Source organism: Triturus cristatus, chromosome 2_2, assembly GCF_964204655.1.
Source record: "Triturus cristatus chromosome 2_2, aTriCri1.1, whole genome shotgun sequence".
NCBI classification, from domain to species: domain Eukaryota; kingdom Metazoa; phylum Chordata; class Amphibia; order Caudata; family Salamandridae; genus Triturus; species Triturus cristatus.
Window position 1 is genome coordinate 521,635,297 of NC_140582.1, and position 24,306 is coordinate 521,659,602.

Below are 24,306 nucleotides of genomic sequence, written 5' to 3' on the forward strand. Positions count from 1 at the left end.
GGTTGTCCATGCTGCATACCTGAGCATATGGCTCCTGAACAACAAACATTACTCACTGTTAAATGAATACTGTATGTTTCCCAGTTAACAGACACACTACCAACCAAAGGAACAGTTCAAGTGTCATAGAAAAAGAAAGGATGCCTGCATGGTCCTAATTGCAGGAATCACACACTGGCCTTATTAGATTGATACTGCCTAGTACAGACAGTGAACGGCCCATACTTAATACAGATTACACTGTCCCGGTTTTACTGTGGTACCGGGTCACTACTCTATTAACTCTATGCAGACCCTATTATATATCAGTCAACTGTCCCAAGCAAACGACAAAACACGATCTTTATGCCGGAACATTCCTTTCAGAAAAACAGTGAATGGTTCCCAATACATGAACACTGCACAGTCCCTTTCATAGCCACAGTACGAGAATAGAGCAGGGTCCATGTAAACAAATGGCTTTCAGAAATATATATAGTGAAGGGGCACTGAGCAGTGAACAGGGTGCAGTGGCAATGTGCTGGTTTCTTGTGATGGAGCATGATGCAGGAGCATCATGAAGGACTATTTTCATGGATATTCGGTGTGCAACATGATGAGGGGGCAATATGTGCATACCTTACGATGAAGAATTGAAGTTGAGTAATCAATGCACAGTATTGTGCAGGTGCACAGTACAGGTGCACTGACAAGGGCTGTTGTGCATTAAAACGGAGTGCAGGTGTATTTTTCTGTGTGTGTAGCGAATGGGAGCAAGGCGCAAGTTTGCGATGGGCATTCTGCAGATATTTTTCAGGTGCATTGTACAGGGGAAAATGTGCAGAGGTATTTTACAAGGACGTTATTGAAGTGGCATTGTGCAGGTGACATTGCAAAGTCTGGATAACACACAAGGCATTATACTCAAAGAGCAATGAACTGGTAGTGGAACGGTGGAAAGTGGAAAACTTCTCGAAATTGGCATTGACATGCTTGACACTGAGTGATATCGAAAATATGTACCCTTCCTCCAAGGCCTGTGAATGTTAGAAGGGGCAGTTGGGGACAAGAGAGGAAGCTGCAATTAGAGAGCTGTGGGATGGCAGCTCACACCGCCTCAGAACCACCCTGGGCTATGATGGCTGGTTTCTACTTTGTGGTTAGAAAGCCAAATACCCTCAGCACTTGGTGGGGGTGTGGGGAGAGGTTGAGGAGGGCTGTGTTAGAGAGGCTGGCGAGTGACATGGATGGGGAAGCTCTGATAGTGATTCTGCGCTTTATGACCGGAACCCTTGAGAGCTAAGGTGCTTGTACAACCCTGCAGAGTGAGTGCACTTGACCTGCACTTGGTCCAATTTGTGCTTCCCCACAGCCCTGCAATGAGTGTGAGGGATGTGTTATGCGTGCAGGTCCTGCAGGTGTGATTGCACCATTACCCATCAGTCAAGTGTGAGAACAGTGAGGGACACTGTGTGGGTGCTAGGGGGGTTTGAAAAATGAGCATTTCAGAACTAGTGCAGGGACATCGGTATGGCATCTTTCGGACTCTGATAAACAAGTGTAAGATACAGAGGAGACATTGAGGGCTACTGGTAAAAAAGAGTGGAATGTGGGCAATCATGGACATGCACACAGTTGATATTCAGGGAGCAATGAATGACACCTGTCGGGTAGACATTGACAGACACGTGGAGGGAAGCTGTTTGGACAGAGAGGTGCCAGATTATTGAAAGAGAATTGGATGACCATTGTCAGGGCAGGCACTGGCAGTGGTGGGGCCATTGGAGTGGCATTGACATGTAATCGGACGACCAGTGTTCCAATATTTCATAGGGATTGGTTCAAGTGTTACAGAGGGGAGGAGCGAAGGCTCAACGAGGAAGTGTTTGCCACGCAGTGAAAGATTTTCCTGCAGGTCAAGATCAGTAGGAGTGTTCTTACTACAAACCTTACACAGGCTGCTCTGCTCTGTGCCTCGTGACCCCCTGACCTCTTTGCAAGCTGATTCTGGGACAATAAGTAGCATTCCTGGTGGGGAGGGGAAACTAGCTTGTCATGCTACTTCAGCTAGCAGTGTGTCATGGAGGAGGTTTGATGGAGCATGAGGACATGCTGTGTGGTAGTAGCCTCTTATTACATGTATAATGCGATGTCTCTAACAATTCTTGTTTTTGTTATCGGAGCAGCAATCTGTAGTGATTGTGACAAGTAGATTGTTTCTTGGCCGTTCCTGGTGGGAGCAAAGTCCATGGTTCTCGCTTTAAATGACTATGAGTATTCAAATGTGCAAAATCACCTGGAGGCATCACCCATTTGACCCCGTCCCATCCACCTTAGTAGTATGCAACTCACAGACTCATACAGCTGCTCACACACCCACTCATACACCCATGAAACCACTCACACACCCATACAGCCAGTCACACGCCCACTTACAGATCCATACAGTCACTCACATACCTACTCACAGACCCATACAGCTACTCATACACCCATTCACAGACCCATACAGCCACTCACAAACCCACTCACACATCTGCACAGCTACTCCCGCACCCACTCACAGCCCCATACAGTCACCTGCTCACCAACTCACAAATCCACACATACTCCCTCAATACTACTCACACACCCACTCATACTCCCATACAGAAACTCCTACTCATAGACCCATACAACACTCACACACCCAGTCACCATCCCATACAGCCACTCATATACCCACTCACTGACCCATACAGCCACCACCAACTCACAGACCCATACAGCCACTGAACATCCACTCACAGACCTATGAAGCCACTCACATACCCACATAACCACAAAACCACTAATACACCCACTCACAGACTCATACAGTGACTCACATGCCCACTCACAGACCTATACAGCCACTCACACAACCAGTCTCAAAGGTTACAGGTTACAGTTAGGAAATAAAATTTAAAAAAACCTCAGAGATTCAGTAAAGAAAACCAAAGGTATAGGGACATTATAGTTAGGAAATAAAATTTGAAAAACACTGTAAAAACCAAAGTTTACTGGGTCATTATAGTTAGGCTCAGATTTTACTCATACAAAACCATTGAAATTCAGCAGTTATAGGTACCTGAGCTAACTTTAACTTATGCCCCTGCAATGCACTGCTAAAGACCTCACATATTACATCACCGATGACATCATTGATGATATCATCCACAGATCAACTCACACACCCACTCATATCCCCATACAATCTCTCCTACACCCACTCACATGCCCACACAACTACTCACCTACCCATTCACACACCCATACAACTACTGATACACACCCACTCATTCACTCATACAGTCACTCATAAACCACTCACTCACCCACATAGCCACTCAAACAACCATCTGCCCACCCAGACAGCTACAAACAGAGCCATTCACTCACCCATACAGCCACTCACACAAATATTCACTCATCCACAAAACTACTTACATACCCATTCATACAGTGATACAAACACTGACACTCCCACTCATTCACCTATACAGTCACTCACACAAATACTTACTGTGCAAGACAGCCACTCACACACCCATTCACTGACCCATTCACCCACTCAAACAGCCACTCATGTACTCATATACCTACTTACACACCCAATAACTCACCCATAGAACAATTCACATAGCCACTCACTCACTCATACAACCACTCACACTTACACCTACCCACCACTCACACAGCCACTCAGTCACTCACTCACCCATTCATACAGCCACTCACACAGCCTCTCATCCACCCATACAGCCACTCACACACCCACTCACTCACCAATACAGCCACTCATGCAGTCACTCACTCACCGATATAGCTACTCATACACCCACTCATTCCCACATACACCTACTCACACAGACTCTCACATTCCCATATACCTACTCACACAGCTACTCGCTCACCCATACAGACACTTACACAACCACACACTCACCCATACAGCTACTGACACACCCACATATTCACCTATACAGCCACTCACACACCCATTCTTTCATCCATACAGCCTCTCAACACAGGCACTCACTCACCCAAACAACCACTCAGACACCCACATAACCACTTAGTACCCATTCACACATCCATACAACCACTCACACATCCACTCACTCACCCATAGAGCCACTCACACAGATACACACTCTCCAATACAAGCACTCACACACATCTTACTTAACCAAACACCTACTCAAACAGCCACTCACTCACCTATATAGCCACTTACACACCAGGTCACTCACTTAGACAGCCATTCAAATGCCCACTTACTCGCCCATACAGTCACACACATACCCACTCACCACCCATACAGCCACTCACACAGCCGCTAACTCATCCATACAGCCACTAACACACCCAGTCCCTCACCAGTGCAGCCACTCACACAGCCACTAACTCACCCATACAGCTACTCACACAACCACAAATACACCCATAGAGCCACTCACACACCCATACAGGCACTCAGACACCGACTCACACACTGATACACACAGTCACACAGCCACTCACATAATCTATGTGAAAAAATGTGAAGACTCATTAGTCGTACAAAAAGAATACTAATTTAACTTTTGTGGTACCTTAGAATATATGTTCAACTCTCATAAACTTTTAGATAACACTCACAATCACTGGATGATGTAATCAGTGATATCATCAGTGATGTCATTTGAGACGTCATCAGTGATGTCCTCAGTGATGTCACTGACCATGTCATGAGTTATGTATTATGTGAGGACATAAGCAGTGCATTGTGGGGACATACATTATAGTTAACGCAGATAAATATAACGGCTGACTATACATATAAAGCTACAGTTAGTGTTTATGGTTGATAGTGGTAAAGGGTGGTAAGGGAAATTTTAGGGTTTAGGTGTTGGTAGTGGTACAGGGAGGTAAGGGTAAATTTAAGGTTTGGGATGAGTAGGAGTAGGTGTTAGGAGTAATTTTAGAGTTTAGGGATCGGCAACGGTCTGATGGCTTAGTGAACTAATACGTCCACTATAGGGTCCTGTGTTTGGCCTCATGATCACAGGTTTAAATCCCGGCAGGTCCACTTAGCCTTTCATCCTTCTGAGGTCGGTAAATAGATTACCATTGAGTTGGGTAACAAAACTATCTGTTTTTTAGCACCAAGATACCCTTCTGGGTGAAAGTGTACTTTACAAATACATATGTTATGTTAGTGGTAAAGGGAGGTAAGGGTAATTTTAGGGTTTAGGGTTGGGCACTGTTAAAGGGTGGTAAGGGTACATTTATGGTTTATGAGAGGGTAGCTGTAAAGGAAGGTTAGGAGTAAATTTAAAAAGGGAGCTTTAGGGGTCACCATCCAAAAAGAAGAAAAAAAATACATAATAAGTTTAGGGTTTAGGGGTGGGCAGTGGTAAATGGAGGTATAGGTAATTTTAGGGTTTTGGGGTGGGTAGTTGTGAAGGCAGGTTAGAAGGAAATTAAAAAGGGGAGGGGCTAGGGGAGTCTCCCAAAAAGAAAAAAGAAATAAATGTCATATTAAATTAAGGCTGCTTGGAAAAGGCATGACTAGTCAAGGCATGCGTTGTAATGTCGTACAACCTCTGGCTCTCGGCAGATTGGAAGCCAGGATACTATGACTGAAGATGAAAAAGTGAAAAAAGGAAGGAAATTAGTCTACAGGTCTTCTTCTTCTATGCACATAGAACCTAGCATACATCCCAGTATTCAGCAGTACCGGCCCTACCCTGGTCCAGTTTGGGAAATAGCTGGAAATACCTTTCTTTAAAGAAGAGCACTACATCACAACACAGGAACAGTTCACCTCCACTTTCAGAACTCAGCTACTTCTCCAATCAATCACTCCTTAACCTTATTTGTACCGTTGACCCGCTGCTTAGCACCCTGCTGCCTTTCTGGTACGTTTTCACTATAAAAATACCACATACACACATAAATGAGGGCCGTTAAGTGTCATTTAAATGTTCTTGAAGGTAAAAATATTTTCCATTAGCATTGCTTATCAATAGACAAGCCAAACCGGAAAATGGTGCTATAATATATTTAATCGCACATTAGGTTAGATAAGTGTTACACAGAATCTTACATAGAGTGCCACCAGAAGCATTCAAATTCACATCACTATGCCGGAGCAAGAGGTACGTAACATTAGATTTGCTAGACAGATATGTGGAAGTATGGTTACAGAAATGTGTGTCAGCAAATTATATTGTTATTTTTGATTATTTGGTTGGCCTGTGCGCATAATTAGGACAACAGTCAGAACTTAAAATATTTTTTTTTTACACTTCCACATGTTATTTTAAAGAATTTGGATTTTACCTGTGGATTGCTTATTATTGCAGGATAAAGTCAGCTTGTGAATCTTGGATATGTGGACGGGAAAGTTGTCTGAGCTTTTTCGTTTGAAGATTAGGGCGCGCTTACTTTTTTTTAAAGTTTCAGGAACTGTGTCTGCAGTGAGTGAAACATTAATGAGGCTAAAGAAAAGTTACACTTGCCAGCTGCATCCAGTAGCTTGGCATTAATATTATCAGCTCCAGTTGCTTTATTTATAGATGGTTTCTTGAGCTCCTGTATTGCAATACCAATCATGGTGTGAAAGTAGAGGGGAGAAATTCTTTACATTTGTGTGCTGTTTGAACATGTGCACTCAATAAATGTGGTTCATGTTTATTAAACAAGCTATTGTTCTTGTTTACTCTATGAACTGAGCATCATGAAAATATTGTACAGTTAAAAGACATTTTATAATATTCTTAAGCTACGTGTAATATATTTATGCATTCAAGTCCGTTCTTTTTCCATTTAAATTGACCCTTAGACTGATCTGTGGATGAGCCTGGAATCGAGTCGTGTGCAAGTCTGAGCTAACCAGACCAGTCACGTGTGTGCTTAATATTCGCAGAATTCCGTGATAACATTCACTACTGCTATTCATTCCCCTTTCCTCATCCCAGTAATAACATCTTTGAGGTGGGACCTCTTCTCAATTTTCCTAAAATTGTACCTACCTAAGACTCTTCTCTTTCCAGCGAGGGAAACAGGAGGAGGCCTATCCTCGATGTCTTCTGTGTAAGTGTGCAAGCACACTTTGGATCGCAGCTGTATCCCCTCCCAGGGTGATGGTGGGTGTGTAATTGCAGGCTTGAAGGATGAGGAATCACTGGAATAAGCATTAATTGCAAATAATCTGATTGTTGCCCCCTCAATCCCTTCCTTTTATCTTCAATCAATCCCAAATATATGGCACAAATGCAGCCTTCTGTTAGCCCTTCTAACCCAAGGCTCCTATTAACAAATAAAGAACACCCTATGAGGCGAAAGATGACCACTTGATAGTGGGCTGCATAGGCTCCTCGCAAGGTCCAATTAAAGTGTTTCTACCTGAAGGATGAATACCCCCTCACTAAACCTACAAGCGGAAAAAGCAATATAAGGAGAAAGTATATCCCCCAATGAGTCAAGCCCTGATGAGAGGGCCTTTGGGTGTTAGTGGAGATCAAAGAAAGGGGCAGAGAACCTAGTTCATATCACACCTCATTTGGATATTCAACAAGTTCTTGGTTGCATGAATATGTACATAAAGGGAGGAGAGGGATAGGAGCTCCCTGTCTATGGTACATCTGCAAGAATCAGTGACGAGAAATAGAGATTCAGGAAGGAGGTTAGCACGATAAGAGCACAGTTGTCAATCTTTTGAAGTCATTGTGGGACAGGGGAAAAGAGAAAGCAATTCAGTATTATGAGTTATGAAGGGTTGAGGAAATAGACTCCGCCACCTTGATCCCTGTCCCTGTTGTTCTGTACATTTTGATAATGGATTTCAAGGAAGGCCAAGTGCAGACTAACCAACAACTAAAGTCATTGATGATTCACCACCAAGGAGCTACTGCAGCAGGTGATTGAGTGGAGCAGGAAGTGCTATAATCAGAAAGGGCACATCTGCAACCAAGCTGAAACCAATCAACACGTTATGAAGGGCATGTTGGAGGAGGCTGAACCCCATTCAAGAAGAGCCAATATAAAATTATTTGGAAGTCCAGAGGAGGTTAAGGAGAGCAATAAACAGAAATCATTAAACAACTTACGGCCTGATTTATATGTTGGCAGTATGTATATCCATCGCAATAATGAAGTGCTACACATACCACCAACATGAAGGCCCACCCCCCTGAATTGGCAATGGAGGTGACTAATTTGTTAAAGCAATAGCCAAACCTCTCCAACGGCCCCACGGAGTACGGGCTGTTGGAGAAATGGCTACATGCTTACCCGCCCAATCAGGATGGGTGGACATGCAGTAATTACCAGTTTACTGTCCGTCACCAACTGGCAAACCCTGACACTGAGGGACAATAACAACCAAATAATGCTCCCCCTGCTATGGGGGAACACACCCATGGTGAGGGGAGCATTATCCTGTTTGGGGATTTTTTTTCGAAACTGATAAAATAATACTGTTTGGTGCAGTGCTGTGTCATTCATAACAGGTGCTAAAAAGATGTCCTAAGTTGAGTGACAAGATTACATTCATTATAATAACAGTTTTACCAACATTATCATTATTTTCCACATACTACTGATTTAGTTTCACACAGATTTTTTAAATAACTTTAAGAGATGTTCAACAGTTTTTCCATGGAATACAACATACCACGAATATTGTGGAATAACTTGGCTCATACTAAAATTGTGTGTTGGCTTTTCTTGAATAAAGAAAATTTTATTGGCAGTGATAAACACATTAATGACAATACTACTGATAGACCCCCTCTAGAAGCAGGCCCATTGACCCCACTACTTCAGAGCATGATTCAATCATATCTACTCTGAGTTCCCAGGAAACTTGGGGGCATATTACGAGCCCTGTTGTGTCACTCTTGCACCACCTAACGTGATGCAAGAGTGACCCCACACAAAAAAGAGACTTATGAAAGCAAAGCCACCTTGTGTGGCCCTGAGTGGCTTCATAAAACTCTGCGCCAGCAAAGCATTCCATGGGCGTTGCATGGATGTTCCCACATAACTCCCATGGGTTTTGATGCATTATCAGATTTACCTGAAAGGGTAAAACCTGGGAAAGCGCCAAAAAGATACACCTCCCAAGGTGCGGCGTAACAAGGAGAAATATCTTTATTTCTCGGTGATACTTCCTCTTTCTATGTGTGCTGCATTCTGTACCACACATAGAAAGAGGAATTTGCATCTCAGGATTGTTTTTGTGCAAGAAGGTGTCTCTTCTGCACAAAACAATCCTGTCTGCAATGCAATGCAAGGGTGTCTGCGTCAGCGCTAGGCAGCTGAAATGGTGCCAGCACAGAGACAAGGACCGAAACACTTCGTATTCTTTTAAGTATGGCGCATTCCTGCCCTTTCCCTGTTATGTAGCGCAGCAAGGTGACCTGCTGTGCTGTGAGTCTTTTTTGTAAATATGCCCCATGATGTTTGCTAAAGCATTTAGGAGTGTCCTTCACAATAGAGTAAGGCTTTCTGTGAGATTAGGCAATTAATTGAAATACAAATAGCCCTATTTTTGCATTTCACCAGGTTCAAAGGGTTTATGAACATATCCAAGAATTGAATATAGGTGTCCATCATTTTGCAATTGAGTGCCATGTGTAGTGAGAAGACACACTTTTACAAGCCAATCAAATGTATAAAAACATTGATGGTACATCATGTAGAGTAATTCGGATTGTAATATCCCCCAAAGAGTGGAAATACATATCTTTCCACATCCATAAGGATTTTCCGCTGTGAAGTTAAAAAAGAATGAATGATTTTGATTTTTTTTTAAACATGTTTTTATTGCAGAATTAAGAATGAGAACTCCATAATAGCGACCCGAGCTCACAAGGTATCTCAGAGCCCCCCCCTCTCCGTAGTGCTGTACACAGCCATTCAGCCCACATCCCGGAGGCCGGGCGGCACATCGTTACAATTCTCTGAGTATCCTCGCTATCCCGTCACAGAAGAGCTGGTCGACCTCCCAGGTTAATATCTGCGTTTTACCCAACCGCCTCAATCCCCAGTCAGCCGTCCTTATACTGCTATAACACCCCAATAACTCGCCCCCACCCTACCCACCCCCCCATTACTGCTGGCGTGGGCCCCGATCGAGGGGTCTATCATACTGTTTCTACTGCTATCGGTTGTACACCTGTAGCTTCAAGGCCTCATGGAACCCCGCCCTCCCGGTCTTCCTGCTCTGTGCTCTCCAGCCGGTAGTCCTTCAGAGCCTGCACTATCAGCTCCCATGCCCTCACCCAGTCCAATCCCTTCTCATCCCCCGCCCTGGCCGCCTGCCGCCTCCTAAGCACACTCTCGCAGCTAGCCCACTTCAACAACTCAGCCATCCATCTCCCATACGACGGACCCTCCCGGGATTTCCAATGCCAGGTGATTTCTCTCTGGGCCAGCATAAGGCCCAAGTCAATGAATTTACTCGTCACTTTCGTCTTCACTGTGTGAGGGAACCAGAGCAATAAACAGGCCGCCATGTCGAACTCCACTTCACGGTCCGTGACAGCGTTCAAGAGCTCCCCCACCTCAGCCCAATACGTCGCCAGCTGGGGACACCCCCATAAGAGGTGGTCGAGCTCCGCTCCAAGCTCCTGACATCTCGGGCACGCCGCATCCTGCACCTGAAAATACCGTTTAATCCTTCCCGGGGTCAGATAAGCCCTATGCAGCACGAAGAAGTGTACCTGCTGGAAGCGAGCATTCCTACTCCCCTTCCATGTCCTCCGCATAATATGACTCCACACGGTGTCCGGGATGGGTTTGCCTATACTCCCCTCCCACTTCTCCTTTAGTGCTGCAAGGGGCTCCAAACCCTCCCGCAGCAGTCGGGAGTGGATGCAGGTGACCGCCTTAACTCTCCCCGCCGCCATCACCACATACTGGCATGTCTGAACCACGGCAGGCTCCACTAGTCCCTCCCTCCAGTGCCTTTGTACCGCCGCGTGCAGCAGGTAACTCCCTTCCGGGAGGCCGAACTGTTCCTGCAGCACCCCAAAGGGCGCGAGCGCCCCCTCCACATACAGGTCTCCCACCATCTGCAGCCCCAGCTCCTCCCACTCCGCCAATGGTGACCAGTCACCGCCATGTGGCAATGCTGTCAGCATCCCCAGCGGGATCTCCGGCGCATACGGGCGTGCTGCCTTCGCTCTCCTCATGCTCCTGTGCCAGCACTGCCGGAGGGTTCTCTCCTCTATAGAGAGGTCTCTCAAGTCCAGCTTCTGTTGCAAGACTATGTAGGATAAAACGTGTCTCTGGATACCGGACTCCCTCTCATGCTCCGGGCCTCTAAATACTTTAGCAACATTTTGCGTTAAAACCTGTAGCTGTGCCGCCAGGTAGTACAATTCAAAATCAGGGACCGCCAATCCTCCCTCGAATTTGGGTCGCACCAAAGTAGCCAGGGCCACCCTCCTCCGTCCCCCCCCCACAGGAAGCCTACCACCAGTGTCCTCAGCTCTGCAAAAACCCGCTGGGGGACCCAGACCGGCAGGGTGCGGAAATAATAAAGCAGCCGTGGCAGGGCCACCATCTTTAACAGCGCCACTCGGCCCAGCACCGACAGCGGTAGGGAGGCCCAAAAGGTCATGCATCCCCTCAGAGCCCGCACACTACGCCCTATGTTACCATCCATCAAGTCCCCGATGTCGCGGTAGATCCGAACCCCCAAGTAGGTGAAGCACGTGGCCTCCCACACCACCGCCACAGTGAGTGGGGGGTACGGTACATCCGCCCGCAGTGGGAAGACACAAGTTTTAGTCCAATTGACCTTGAGGCCCGACAGCCCCCCAAAGCCCGACAGCAACTCCATAGCCTCCCCCCAGGGCTTCCTCTGAGTTCTCGAGATACAGCAAGAGATCGTCAGCGTATAATGAAATATAGTGCGTCGTTTCCCCACACCGGACCCCACCGTACCTTGGCCCCGTCCTCGCCCGCGGCGCCAACGGCTCCATTGCCAGGGCAAACAACAGGGGAGACAACGAACAGCCCTGTCTCGTGCCCCTGCGCACCGGATATTCTGAGGAAACCACCGATCCCAGGCGTACTTGGGCCGAAGCAGAGGAATACAGGACCCTCGTCCACCGCCCAAAACCATCCCCCATACCCATTCGCTCCAGTACCGCATCAAGGTAGCCCCACTCTAAGCAGTCGAAGGCCTTTTCAATATCCACAGATAACACTACCGGTTTCTGGGTAGGGTCCCAAACACTGTCCATTATGCGGACTAGGCGCCGAATATTCATGGCCGTGCTCCTAGTGGGGATAAATCCAGCTTGGTCCTCATGAACCAGCCGGGTCATATGTGGGAGCAATCTAGTAGCCAGGATGCGACTCAATATTTTATAGTCGACCGTCAGCATGGATAATGGCCTATACGAAGTCACATCAGAAGCGTCCCTGCCCGGCTTCAGCAGCGGTACCACCAGCGCCTCCCTCATCGACTGGGGCAATCTCCCAAGCGTCAAGGCCTCCGCATAGACCAGCAGGAGCCTGGGCGCCAGTACATCTACATACTGCGCATAAAATTCGATCGGCAGGCCATCTACCCCTGGCGTTTTGTTTCTAGCCATGTGCTTGATAGCCACCCTGATTTCCGAGAGCGTGACGGGTCCACCCAGTTCTTTCGCAGTCTCGGCCTCCAGCCTCGGGAGGTGAGTAGTCTCCAGTAAGTCGGCCGGTGGACGGCCCTCCGCCCCCCGCTGGCTCTCATAGAGGCCCGTGTAATACGACCGGAAGCGCTCCAGCACCGCCGTTTGCGTGTAGACTACCTCCCCTGTCTCCGTGCGAATGCTCATGACCGGGCAACCTCTAGGTTCCGGGTTAGCCAGCCGGGCCAGGAGCGTTCCCACCTTATCCCTCTCCGCATGCACTCTGGCCGCGTACTGCTTGTAATCAAAGCACCTCAGCCGCTCCGTCTCAGTCGCAACCAACTCCATCGCCTCTAGCAGCCTATCCTGTAGTTCCGGTCGCTCAGGCCTGCGCCGCTCCAAGTCCCGCAGCAACCCCTCCGCCTTCGCCAGGTCAGCCAGGACTGTCGTCCACACATTCGAGAACCGGCCTATACAAACACCTCTGGTCACCACCTTCATTGCATACCATTCAATCGCTCTCGTGGTAGTTGACCCTTCATTCTCCCTAAAGTAGAGCTCAATGCCCTGCAGGACAGCATCACTAAACACCGGATCTTCTAAGGTCGCTGGCCGTAGCCTCCACGTCGGGATTGCCGACCTCGGCCTCTGCCACTGCAGCGTCAGCAACAGCGGATTATGATCGGAGATGGTCCTAGTTAAATACTCCGTGTGCGCCATTTTGGGAGCCAGGGAGCCACTACAGAGAATGGCGTCTATCCTAACGTGCAGCGCATGTAAAGCGGAAAAAAAGGAGTAGTCCCTATCGCCAGGATGCTGCTCCCTCCACACATCGACCAATCCCCACCTCTCCTGCCAGTCCGCCCTGTGCGCCGCTAACCGCCGCACCGGGGAGTCGGCCAGGGGCGGATGCGACCTATCCAATGCTACATCAGTTATGGAATTAAAGTCCCCTCCTATCAGAATGGGGCCCGCCAGGAAGTGCGCTAGCGATCCCGTCAGGCCAGCAAAGAAGCGCGCCTGATCCACATTAGGAGCATAGAGACTACACAGAACCACATCCTGGCCATACAACCGCCCCTCCACCACCACATATCTACCCTCAGGGTCTACCAACTGAGTCGTAGCCTGGAATGGGACCCCTGCTCTCATCCACACCAATACTCCCCTGGCAAACGCCGAGTACGTGGTGCCAAACACCTGGCCATGCCATCTCCTCTGCAGCGCAGTATGTTCCTGCTTGGTTAAATGTGTCTCTTGTAGGAAAGCAATTTGGATGCCTCGCCTCACCAGCTGGGCATGCACCTTATACCTCCTCGTCATGGTCCGGAGTCCGCGGACATTCCAAGAGAGGCATTTCAAATTAGGTAATGTCCCCATTGTAGCCAGTCCTCAACCATTGAGCCAGTGCCCAGTGTCCACCCCCAGCCATGCAGTATTGCCCCTTAACCAAAACACCCCAACAAACTCCCCCCACCACTCTCCCCAGAACAGGACCCAATAACGCTATATCAGCCCCCATCCAAACCTGCAACCCTCCAAACATTCCCTACTCTGCGGTCGTCACCACAGCAAGCCTTAAGGGCCACAAGGGGGTGCTTCAGAGCCGACCCGGGGCAGGCCCAGCCCTCGCCCCCAGCCCACGATCCCACAGGTCTCTCACCACAGTGCCTTCCAATTCGCAGAGCACCAGGGCGCCCCTCCGGACTCGGGGCTGCGAATAAAATCCCCTACTCCCAGTGTTAGTCGTTGAAGAGTCCATCCGCCGTCTGTGGGGTGACTGCCGGCCTCCCTGAGCTCTCAGCCTCCGAGACTTCACCACCTGACTGCTCGCCATCGTCACCAGATTCTGTGCCCACCGATGTCCTGTCTTGCGAGGAGCCCGTTATGATCGCCGTCGCCGCCAGCGCTCCCCGCCTGTCGTCCGCCATCTGGTCGTCCCGCACCCCTCTCCGGAGGTTATCTCGTTTGCGGATGCGTTGGGATTTCCGCACCCTCACCGGCTGGCTCGTCGCCCTCGCGCCTTTCCCCGTGCGGTCCGTACCAGCGCGATGCAACTCAAGCCATGCCCACGCCTCGTCAGGAGTCTGGAAGAAGTGAGCCGTTCCGTCCACAATCACTCTTAGTTTCGCCGGGAAAAGCAAGGAATATTGTAAGCCCTCGGCCCTCAGTTCCTTTTTCACCGCCAAAAAAGAGGCCCTACTTTTCTGGACCTCCTGCGTATAGTCAGGAAACACCGTTACCGGGCTGTTCGCCACCTGAAATGGGCCCTCTGATCGTGCCCTCTGGATCAGCAAATCTCTGTCCTTGTAATGCAAGAGTCTGACCAACATCGGCCTGGGTGTGCGGCCCGGCAGCGGCGGGCGGGCCGGAACCCTATGTGCGCGCTCCAAGGAGAAAAAGGGGGAGAGCCCCTCCGGAGCTACCACCGTTTTAAACCAGTTCTCTATGTATGCCACCGCATCCCCTCCTTCGCTGTTTTCCGGAAGGCCCACCACCCTTACGTTGTTCCTTCGATTACGGCCTTCTGCATCCTCCGCCTGTCTCTCCAGCGTCGCCAAACGGCTCAGGATATCAGCGAGTTTGTGGTCCGCGGCCACCACCGCTGGCTTGAGCTCCTGTAGCTGCATCTCATTGTCCTTAACTCGGTCCGACAATTTGGCATGGTCCGCCCGCAAGAGACCCAGTCCAGTGGCGACCTGCGCAATATCGTTGTGCAGTGCCTCCTTGGTCGCCGTGATAGCCTCCAGGATGCCATCCAGCCGTTTGTTCAGGCGCCGTTCCTGCGCTGATCCCTCCGGGTCGCCTGGGCCCCGCCATCCGCGGCCTGCGCCGGCCCCCGACCGTGCCCCACCGGCATCTGCAGCGCAGAGCCCTTAGTCATCATCTGCTCGATGGGCACCCCCGATCAAGGTGAGCTCGAGGGTCCCCCGCTCAACTGCGCCAAAGTCCGCCGCCCGGCTTGGCCGCCACCCACGAGGACCACCACAATCGCGGCCCATGCATTTCCCTCAGTCAGCCAGAGGGCCACTCCTGGGTCGCCGCCTTCAACCTCCGGCAGCACTCGCCACTCTCCAGCCGCCGATGAGGGCCACGCAGTCCAGGGCCTTCCTCCGTTCCCCTCAGCGTCGGCAGTCGCTCCGGACCTCCTTGTCTTTAGGCCCTCATCAAAGCAGTCCAGGGCTATCTGCCCAGCGGGGTCAGCACCGTGTCCCGGGGGGGGGGCGCCCCTCCGTGCCCACCCGCCGCTCTCCTCCGTTTCCCCACTGCCAGCCCCCGCTCAGTGCCGGGACCCGCACCACTCCGGAGCCGCCGGCGGGGACCGTCAGTCCACCCCGATGCCGGGCGCGCTGTCCAACAACGCCCTGTCAGGCGTAGCCCCTCCCGGGCAACACCGCACACGCTCCGGCCGCCTCCGCCGTCTCGAGTCCCAGCCAGGCTCCTCAATCTCGTTGCCAGTAGCCCCTGCAGCCCTGGTGCTCCGCGCCGGCAGTCCGTCCCACTAGGAGCCCCTTACGGCAGGTATATCAGGATTAATGCCGGGATCAGGCTCGGAGCTACAGGCTCACGCCGCCATCCCGATCGGCGTCCAAGCCACGCCCCCAAGAATGAATGATTTTGATGTTGAGGAAAGAGTGTGAAGAACCTTGAAATTATAATAATTGTAATTTGTAGAATTAGTAAATGTGCTAGGGCAGACCATGAAAATAGTTTGAGAGAATATGGGACTATTGCATAAGTGCCTAGCAGAAAGGAAGTGAGTGAGTTCACGAATATATGATATTAATGCAATCAAGCATTTGTACAGTTATTGGAGGATTCTAAATATATGCAGTCATTTAATTATTGCTTAAATATTACTTGAAGGAAGAATATGTTTGTTTCTATCTGACTGTAGCGCACCTTTAATGTTACATAGCTAATATAATCATCGGTTTGCATTTGTGAACTAATTTCTGAAAATAAAATATAAAAAAATAAAACAAAAGGGCATCTTGAATTTCACTACTGATGATAGTACTCAGGTACCAAAACTCAATGATGCTTTTTCATTTCAGTTCCTTTGAAAAAGAGCATCTGTTTGCACAGACCAACAAATTAGCGAACCAAATCCATGTGAAAGTAATAAACTTCAGCACATTCCTAATGTCACAGATGTTCAAAGCAAAATTCTGGTCAAAATCCAGAGAGGGGTAACATGAAGGAAGAATAATTCTGATTTATGTGGAAAACTTTGCCCATTAGGACGGTAACCAATAGAGGCCACGGACAGTTGTCAGTGCAAGAGCCAGGCCCCGGGCTATCCAGGGTTCTCTGACCCCTGAGGTTTCTCAGAGTGGGGGATTACAACCCTTGGTGTTCGGCACCCTACTTCCACTCTATCTCCCACCAGTACCGTGGTGGTTTCGGGAGACTGGCTTTTTAGCCCAGGTTGAATACCCTGAGGATGAACAGGTGACATGGGTGAGTCCTTCCTCCCTGTGCCCCCCCCATCTGGACCTCCCTATCCTCCACTTGGGAATGATACCCTAGAAAACTGAGCTTTCAGGAAGCCATGAGAAGCCACCGCTTCCAGCTCTCTGGACACTGGCAGTAATTTAATACCCGGAATGTGGTCAATGGACATCTTTGAGAATACCTACTCCTGGGGGTCTTCCAACAGTGGATGGTCTTTTGGTACAGACCAGGCCTCTGGCTTGAGCCCCACCTGAGAGTAATCAAGCACCGGGGTTGAGAATGAAGCTCCTTGGACCACCGGCCACCAGGACCTCTCCTCCTACTTTTAGAATGGTCATGGGAACCCTTTCTTCCACACTATTCTCGGACCAATGTGGGTCACTTTATCCTCCCTCTCACTCTGTAGGAGGAACTTGAACCACCTCCTTAAGGGTCAACACAAGGTACCTTCTCAGACACTCTGGTACTAGTCCAAAGGTCTGCCTTTCTTGCAAGCTCCCTGGGGTCAGTGAGCTTGCGTTCATTGGGGTATTGGCATAGCTCTGGAATCCAATGAGTGAACATGTGCTCTCTGGCAACCAAATTGTACAGCCCTTTTAAGTGTTTACCTCACTACTCTTCACCCAACTATTCAGTGCCTTACAAAAGAAGTCCACTAAATCCACCCAGGGCTGTTAGGGCAACTTCTGGATGTTCTTAAACGTCTTCCTGCACTTTTCAGGTTCAGGACTATATTTCTTGATAAGTGTGCCCCTCATGAGTGGATACCTCACCCTGTCCCCTTCCCCTAGGGATAACAGTGCATCCCTTATTTCACTGGGAACGTACCCCTAGAGACTGGCTTTCCAATCCTCCTCAGGGACCCGGTGTATCTCAAGGGCAACCCCATAGGCCTCAAATCACTTATGAATATTCTCTCCCGAACATAGTTAGGCACCATGTCCTGGTGTATATAGACCCTCCTGTCTCCATTGGACAAAGTGCAGTTGCTGGCATCATAATTGCTGTCCTCCAAGGATTGTTGAGCTTTAGTTCCAGCTCTGTTAGACCCAGTTCCTAAGCTGACTATCTGCCTCAGCCTCCTCCTTTGCCAAGGATCTTTCTGCCTCAGCCTTTCTCTCCTCCATTAAGGCTTTTTCTGCCTTAGCTCTTTTCTCTTCTGCAGCCAGTCTCGCTAGTTGCAGCTTGAGGTCCCTCTCAACCTGTCTGTCCTTCAAATGTTTAGGAGACAGATTGTGAGAGAATACTGTGCTTCCAGCAGAGGATCCAGCAGGGCACCCAATCTCTGTAGGCCCTCATCTTTCCTCTGGATCCATTACCAGGTAATTTCCCTTCTCCTTATAGCTCTCAGGGTCATCACCTGCTTGGTCCTCTGTTAGAGCTATCTACCAGCCTGCTACCTCAATACCATAGAGGGATTCTTGGAGGTCCTGCTTAGGGGACCTGTTCTTCACGGTCAGCCCCCTCTCCAACTCCTTCAGCTCCTTCATATTGCAGAATGATAGGCAGTTGGGGTCCATTTCCATTCTGGCAAGGTATCAAAGGTACACCAACAAAAAGTCTGAAGTGCATAAAGGGGAGGCAAGAATTACATTTTGAAAAAACTACCAATTGAGAGAAAAAGGAGAATTTAAAAAGAGGTTGAATCTGCAATCAAATTATTTATAATGGGATTTTTGTGTTACAAGAAATAATGTAAAGCACTGCAAAGCATAAGTACTGAATCCCACCACTTAGCACCAATGTGAGAAATTGAGTAGTTGGATCAGGATTGGGTGAAACCCTACTCAAACAACAGTCACAATCATTGTCAGGGTGAATCACAAAAAGTCACTGAATTAAGCTGTACTGCACGCTTACTCCTATGGTAGCTCAGCACAAAAGCAGTCAGGCTTAACTTAGAGGCAATGTGTAAAGTATTTATGCAGCACACAAACAGTAATAAAATGAAAACACAACATGAGAAAATCCTACACTAATTTAGAAAAATAGAGTCCATTTTAACAAATTATTTGATACCCATGTGGCATAAATCATCCAATCAGTAGAACCAGAATCTTGCATTTTTTTTTAATTCAAAGTAAAAACTAGTGCCTTAAAGATCAAAGTGCCAACCATGGATATCTAGTCCTACAAGACCCAGTCAAAGTTAAGAAATAATGGCCGACCACGATGGAGCATGGGCCAGATGCAAGAATTGGATTGGGCCCGGTTGGTGCTTACTTCAGACCTGGAAGAAATTTAGTTGAAAAATGTCTGAGAAGGCAAAGTTCAGTGGGGTAAGGCTACAGGCGGTGTCTGAGGAGGAGACTTCATCATCGGGAAGCCGCTGGATGAAGTCTTCATGATGATTTCCATGCTTGGACTTAGTCTCTTTTTTGGAAGTCACAAACCTTCAGCAGAACAAAGCTGTAGCCAACGAGGGCTCCATGGGCCAGATACCCCTTCTGCGAAGGATCACTAAACAGGAATTGGTATTCCAGAGAAGAACGTAACAGGAGCCATCGCAAAGTCAGTCCACCTATCTATGCTCCTTGGGCCGTATCAATGGGCAGGTAGGTCCTGGTCTCCTCTCAGTTCTCAGAATACTTTTTTAGCCAACAATTTTCTAAGTCCCTAGTTTTGGATTTTGGATATTTGGGCCCCTATAGCACCTCTTCGAAGCATCCAGGACTGGAAAGGCACCACTTGGATGGTCAGGACTCACACATCCTGGGTCCAGGTGCGGGTTCAAGATGGTTGAAGCCTTTTCTGTTCCTTAGGCTCAGATCAGGAGGCCAGCCATCTAGCCCTTTGGGTCACTCTGGTAGAATGGGGCTCAAGCAACATAGCATGCCCTTGAGGGTTCAGGCAGCAGAGCAGTCCTTCCAGGTGCAGCACACAGTCTTCTGAAGTACACAGCAGGCCACAGCAGCAGGCAGTCCTCTGAGAGTCCTTCTGCAGGTGGGTCTGAGGATCCTATATTTATACCTGGTGCCTTCTTTAAAGTAGGGAGAAGTTTCTAGAGATTCCCCTTGAAGTGCTTGGATTTTCCTGGCTCGCCTGGCCCGGCTCCAGGCTGACTGTAGGCACAATGGGTTAGTGTGAAGTTCTTTGTGTGAAGGCAGGGCACAGGCTATTGAATTGTAAGTGGGGCTGTGCCCAGCTCTGCCAACATCCTGCTAGTGATGGCCCATTCAGGAACACCTAATCCTTTTGTTTGTTGGTTGTCTGGGAGGAATATACTTCCAAATACATACCGTCATATGACCTAGGAGCAGGCTGGAAGCAACAAATAGCTAGGGTAGAAAAAAATCAACTTTCCAAAACCAGCATTTTTTAAATTGTACCTTAAAATCCAAATTTACCATTGAAAGGGGATGTTAAATTAAAATTTCTCAAACACCCAACATGAAGTTCCTACCTTCTCCTGATCAAATTTACCATGTATGAAATGTAATAAGGTAACCCAATGTTATCCTAGAGAAGAGGTAGGCCTCACAGTAGTAGAAAACAAACTTGTGAGTTTTTCATTACTAGGACATGTAAAATGTAAAAGTACATCTGACCTTTTAATTGCAAAACAAATTTGAACATTGGCAACACAAACTACTGTTTAAATGAGAAACCTCAGCAGTAGTTATTGACACTTTTCTTCTTAGCTATGTACCATCCACAGTTGGTCATATAACACAAACCATTGGTTTAGATAATAATGTGTATAAACATTAAATGGCTTTTCCTTGTATCAAAACAGTGTCAGTGCGTCGACGTTTCGGTCTCCTTATCTGCAAGATTATTCCTCGAGACCATCATCAGGACAAAAGTTGCACCATGTATTTCCTTATTCTAATTCTCAATCTCATTCTCCTGTCTCGTATTTCATAGAAACATAAGAAGCAGCCACTTACATCTGTGTTTCTATACTTTCGTTACACACCAGGTCAACTTCTCTGGTTCAACTCGCCAACACAAGTCCGAGCCTCAAACATTAATGTTTATACACATTATTATCTAAACCAATGGTTTGTGTTATATGACCAACTGTGGATGGTACATATCTAAGAAGAAAAGTGTCAATAACTACTGCTGAGGTTTCTCATTTAAACAGTAGTTTGTGTTGCCAATGTTCAAATTTGTTTTGTAGATTATGCACGTTTGTGCATGAAATCAATGAAATATTCTAGAAAAGATTAATTTCAGATAAAAAACAATACAAAAGTACAAAAGAATGAACTATGTCTTTTTTGTATTCTGTTGTTTATATCTGAGTTTTCTGATAAATCAAGTTCACCACGGTGACTGTTCAAGTAATTAATAGCAGTGAAAAAATCCTCAAGGATTATTATTGTGTTCATATACTATACCCAATTCCTTGGGGTTGAATGGGTTGCCCTATTGTTTAGTATTCTTTTAATTGCAAGGCACCCTGCCCTATGGGCTGCCACAGGGTCTACCTTAGGGGTGACTTATATGTCAAAAGGGGACTTTACGGCTTGGCAAGGGGGTTATTTTGCCAAGTTGAATTGGCAGTAAATATCTGAATTCAGGCTGCAATGGCAGACCTGGGAAATGTTTTAAGGGACTACTTAAATGGGTGGCACAATAAGTGCTGCAGACCCACAAGTAGCAGTTCATTTACAGGTCATAGGCATATGGTATACCACTTTTCTAAGAACTAATAAGTACATTAAATGTGCCAATCAGGTGTAAGCCATTTTTACCTTGTTTAAGGGAGTGAGCACAAGCACTTTAGCATTGCTCAGCAGTGGTTAAGTGCACAGAGTCATAAGGCCCTGAAAAATAAATTCAGAAAAATAGGAGGGTGCTCGCAAAACGTTTGGAGGAAAACTAGTAACTACCCTAAGGCTGACAGGTCTAACACATGTGGAATGTCTAGCCAATTTTATTTCATCCAACTCCTCCTTTGTATATTATCATTGACCCTTTTTCAATTTTCTTTAGTGTATTATTCCTGTCACTTTTTTACTGGGCACTGCTGCCCTCTCCTAATGTTCCAAGGAGAAATCTCTATTTTTTTGTTATTCAGAGTGGCGCTCAGCAAGCTTTTTGTGTTGAGAAGGGTGGGTATGATTTATAGAGAAGACTTTCTCAAGCCCCTAAAAAAACCTGACAGCTATTCGGCGGGAGGCTCAAGCTTTTGTGACCTTAGTGTTAGTGGTTCCTTTATTTTACAGACTGAAAGAATTAATGTTAGCGCATTATAATTGTATATGGGACAATTGAATAATACCCATCTTTAAATATGAGTTAAGTGGGACCACTGCTGTTACTGATTGAGCAAATGTTAACACTTAATGGATTGAGCTTCTGTAACTAGGCCTGGGCATACTTTTAAAAATTAATTTGTGAATGTCTGTGGGTGACAACGAGAAGTACGAATAGACTCAGCAATACTCATACTTCAATTTTTGTACCACATATTCAGAGCCCCTCTTCCAGGTCATGCATAATCTGCCCTTCCCCTGAGGACATACAAAGGGGGATATTCAGGAAAAAGTAGGAAAAGTACAAATATAGATCTTCGCCCTTGCTCGATTGTGCTCTTTACTATTTACCAACATTCCTAAATTCATCCCTTGAAAACAGCACAGGCACATTTTTTCTGCAGGGAATTTGTTTTTACTCCTTGGAGAAACTCTGTTTCCTTTAGCCCCAGCAGATCTGTAGTTGTTCTCGTCCCATTCCCACCATAGAGGACCATTATGCCAGCCCTTTGTTGAAGTAAATTTATAAACCATTCCAGGGTGGAAAGGAGAGGGAGAGGAGTTAAGACCAAACATAGTATATGTACTAGTTTGGGGACATTATTAAATTTCCAATGCAAAGCAAGCCGTGGAATGCCCACTTTCCACACCTTGTGTGAAATTTATGATTGTGGAGATCTCAGCACTTGTGGTGGGGATCCCTTTGGCAATTCAAGACAGGCATTGAAAAGGTAAATCTGGTTGCACACATATGTTCACAACTGAATTTTCCATTTATCTTGGTGAATAGCCACATGTTTTTAACTGCGTCGCTAACTCTACCCACCGTGCTTAGGAAAATATTTTGGATTTCTAGACTCTGAAGACCCCTACAATTTCAGTTGGTTAAGGTATTGGATGAAGATATTCTTTTGTACCTTACTGTATCTGACGTTTAGGGTCATAGATGTGTAAGATTGTGCTGAAAAAGTTTTTGCATAAGTATGTCAAGTACCAGATCACATGGGCACCTTCAGGTCACAAAAGGTCCTTATCACCTGTGGGGTCCCCCAAGGTTCCATACTGTACTGTCTCCTGTCATCTTCAACACGTCATTTACATGGAGTCGCTTGGTGCTCTGCTTACAGATTACCATAAAAGAAACCTCTGGACATAAATTCATCAGTACTTTGATTTTTGTGACACATAGTCTTTATTCAATGTGTTACTCATAAGCTTTTTTTTAAATGTGCAATACAACTTTAATGTATTTATCCTGGGGTAGTACCTTTTAGAGTGAAAACAGTTGTGCACACACATACAAATATGTCAAGCAACATTTACAAATATAGAATCATCATGAGTTCTTATCATTCCAAAAGAATGTCCTGCACATTCTTAATACAGATAATTGCTCATTCACTGTACATATAAATACTGTTCATGTGGTCCCTAATGACGGCTCTGTATTTCATTGAAGTAAACCCAACGTCCTACTAAATTTCAAATGGGTTTAAAGCCCATGCAATGTGATCATGCTCCTCATAAGTTGTAACATACTGATGTGTTTCAACCCGTAATATTAGCAACAATATTCAATTGAGGTCTTCCTAAGGGTAAGTTAGAGACTCCTTTCTAGGCACCATGTAGAAAAGACATTTAAACATTTAATTATTATTTTCTTTAGGAAATTGTTTGGTCAAATAGCTTGATAATGATACCAATGAACTTCCTCTGTTGTGGAACACTGAGGGGAGAACAAAATAGTTTGGACTTAATTTATAATCGAATGTGAATACAAATGTTTTTGCATGTGAGGCTCAATACCGTGCATCACTTGTGTTACCCCATGGTGGTCTCACTTGGCATTTGTAAATCTGAATATTATGGCTGGAAGAGAATGGCATATTGATTGAGAAAACAGAAGCTTACATTCACTTTGTTGTGTGCTGCCAGTGTAAAGGGGCTGAAATGTGTATCTGTATATGTCTAAAGTGGGTTGAGCTTATTCCAGTATCCCCTCTTATTCTGCTGTCAAGCGTATG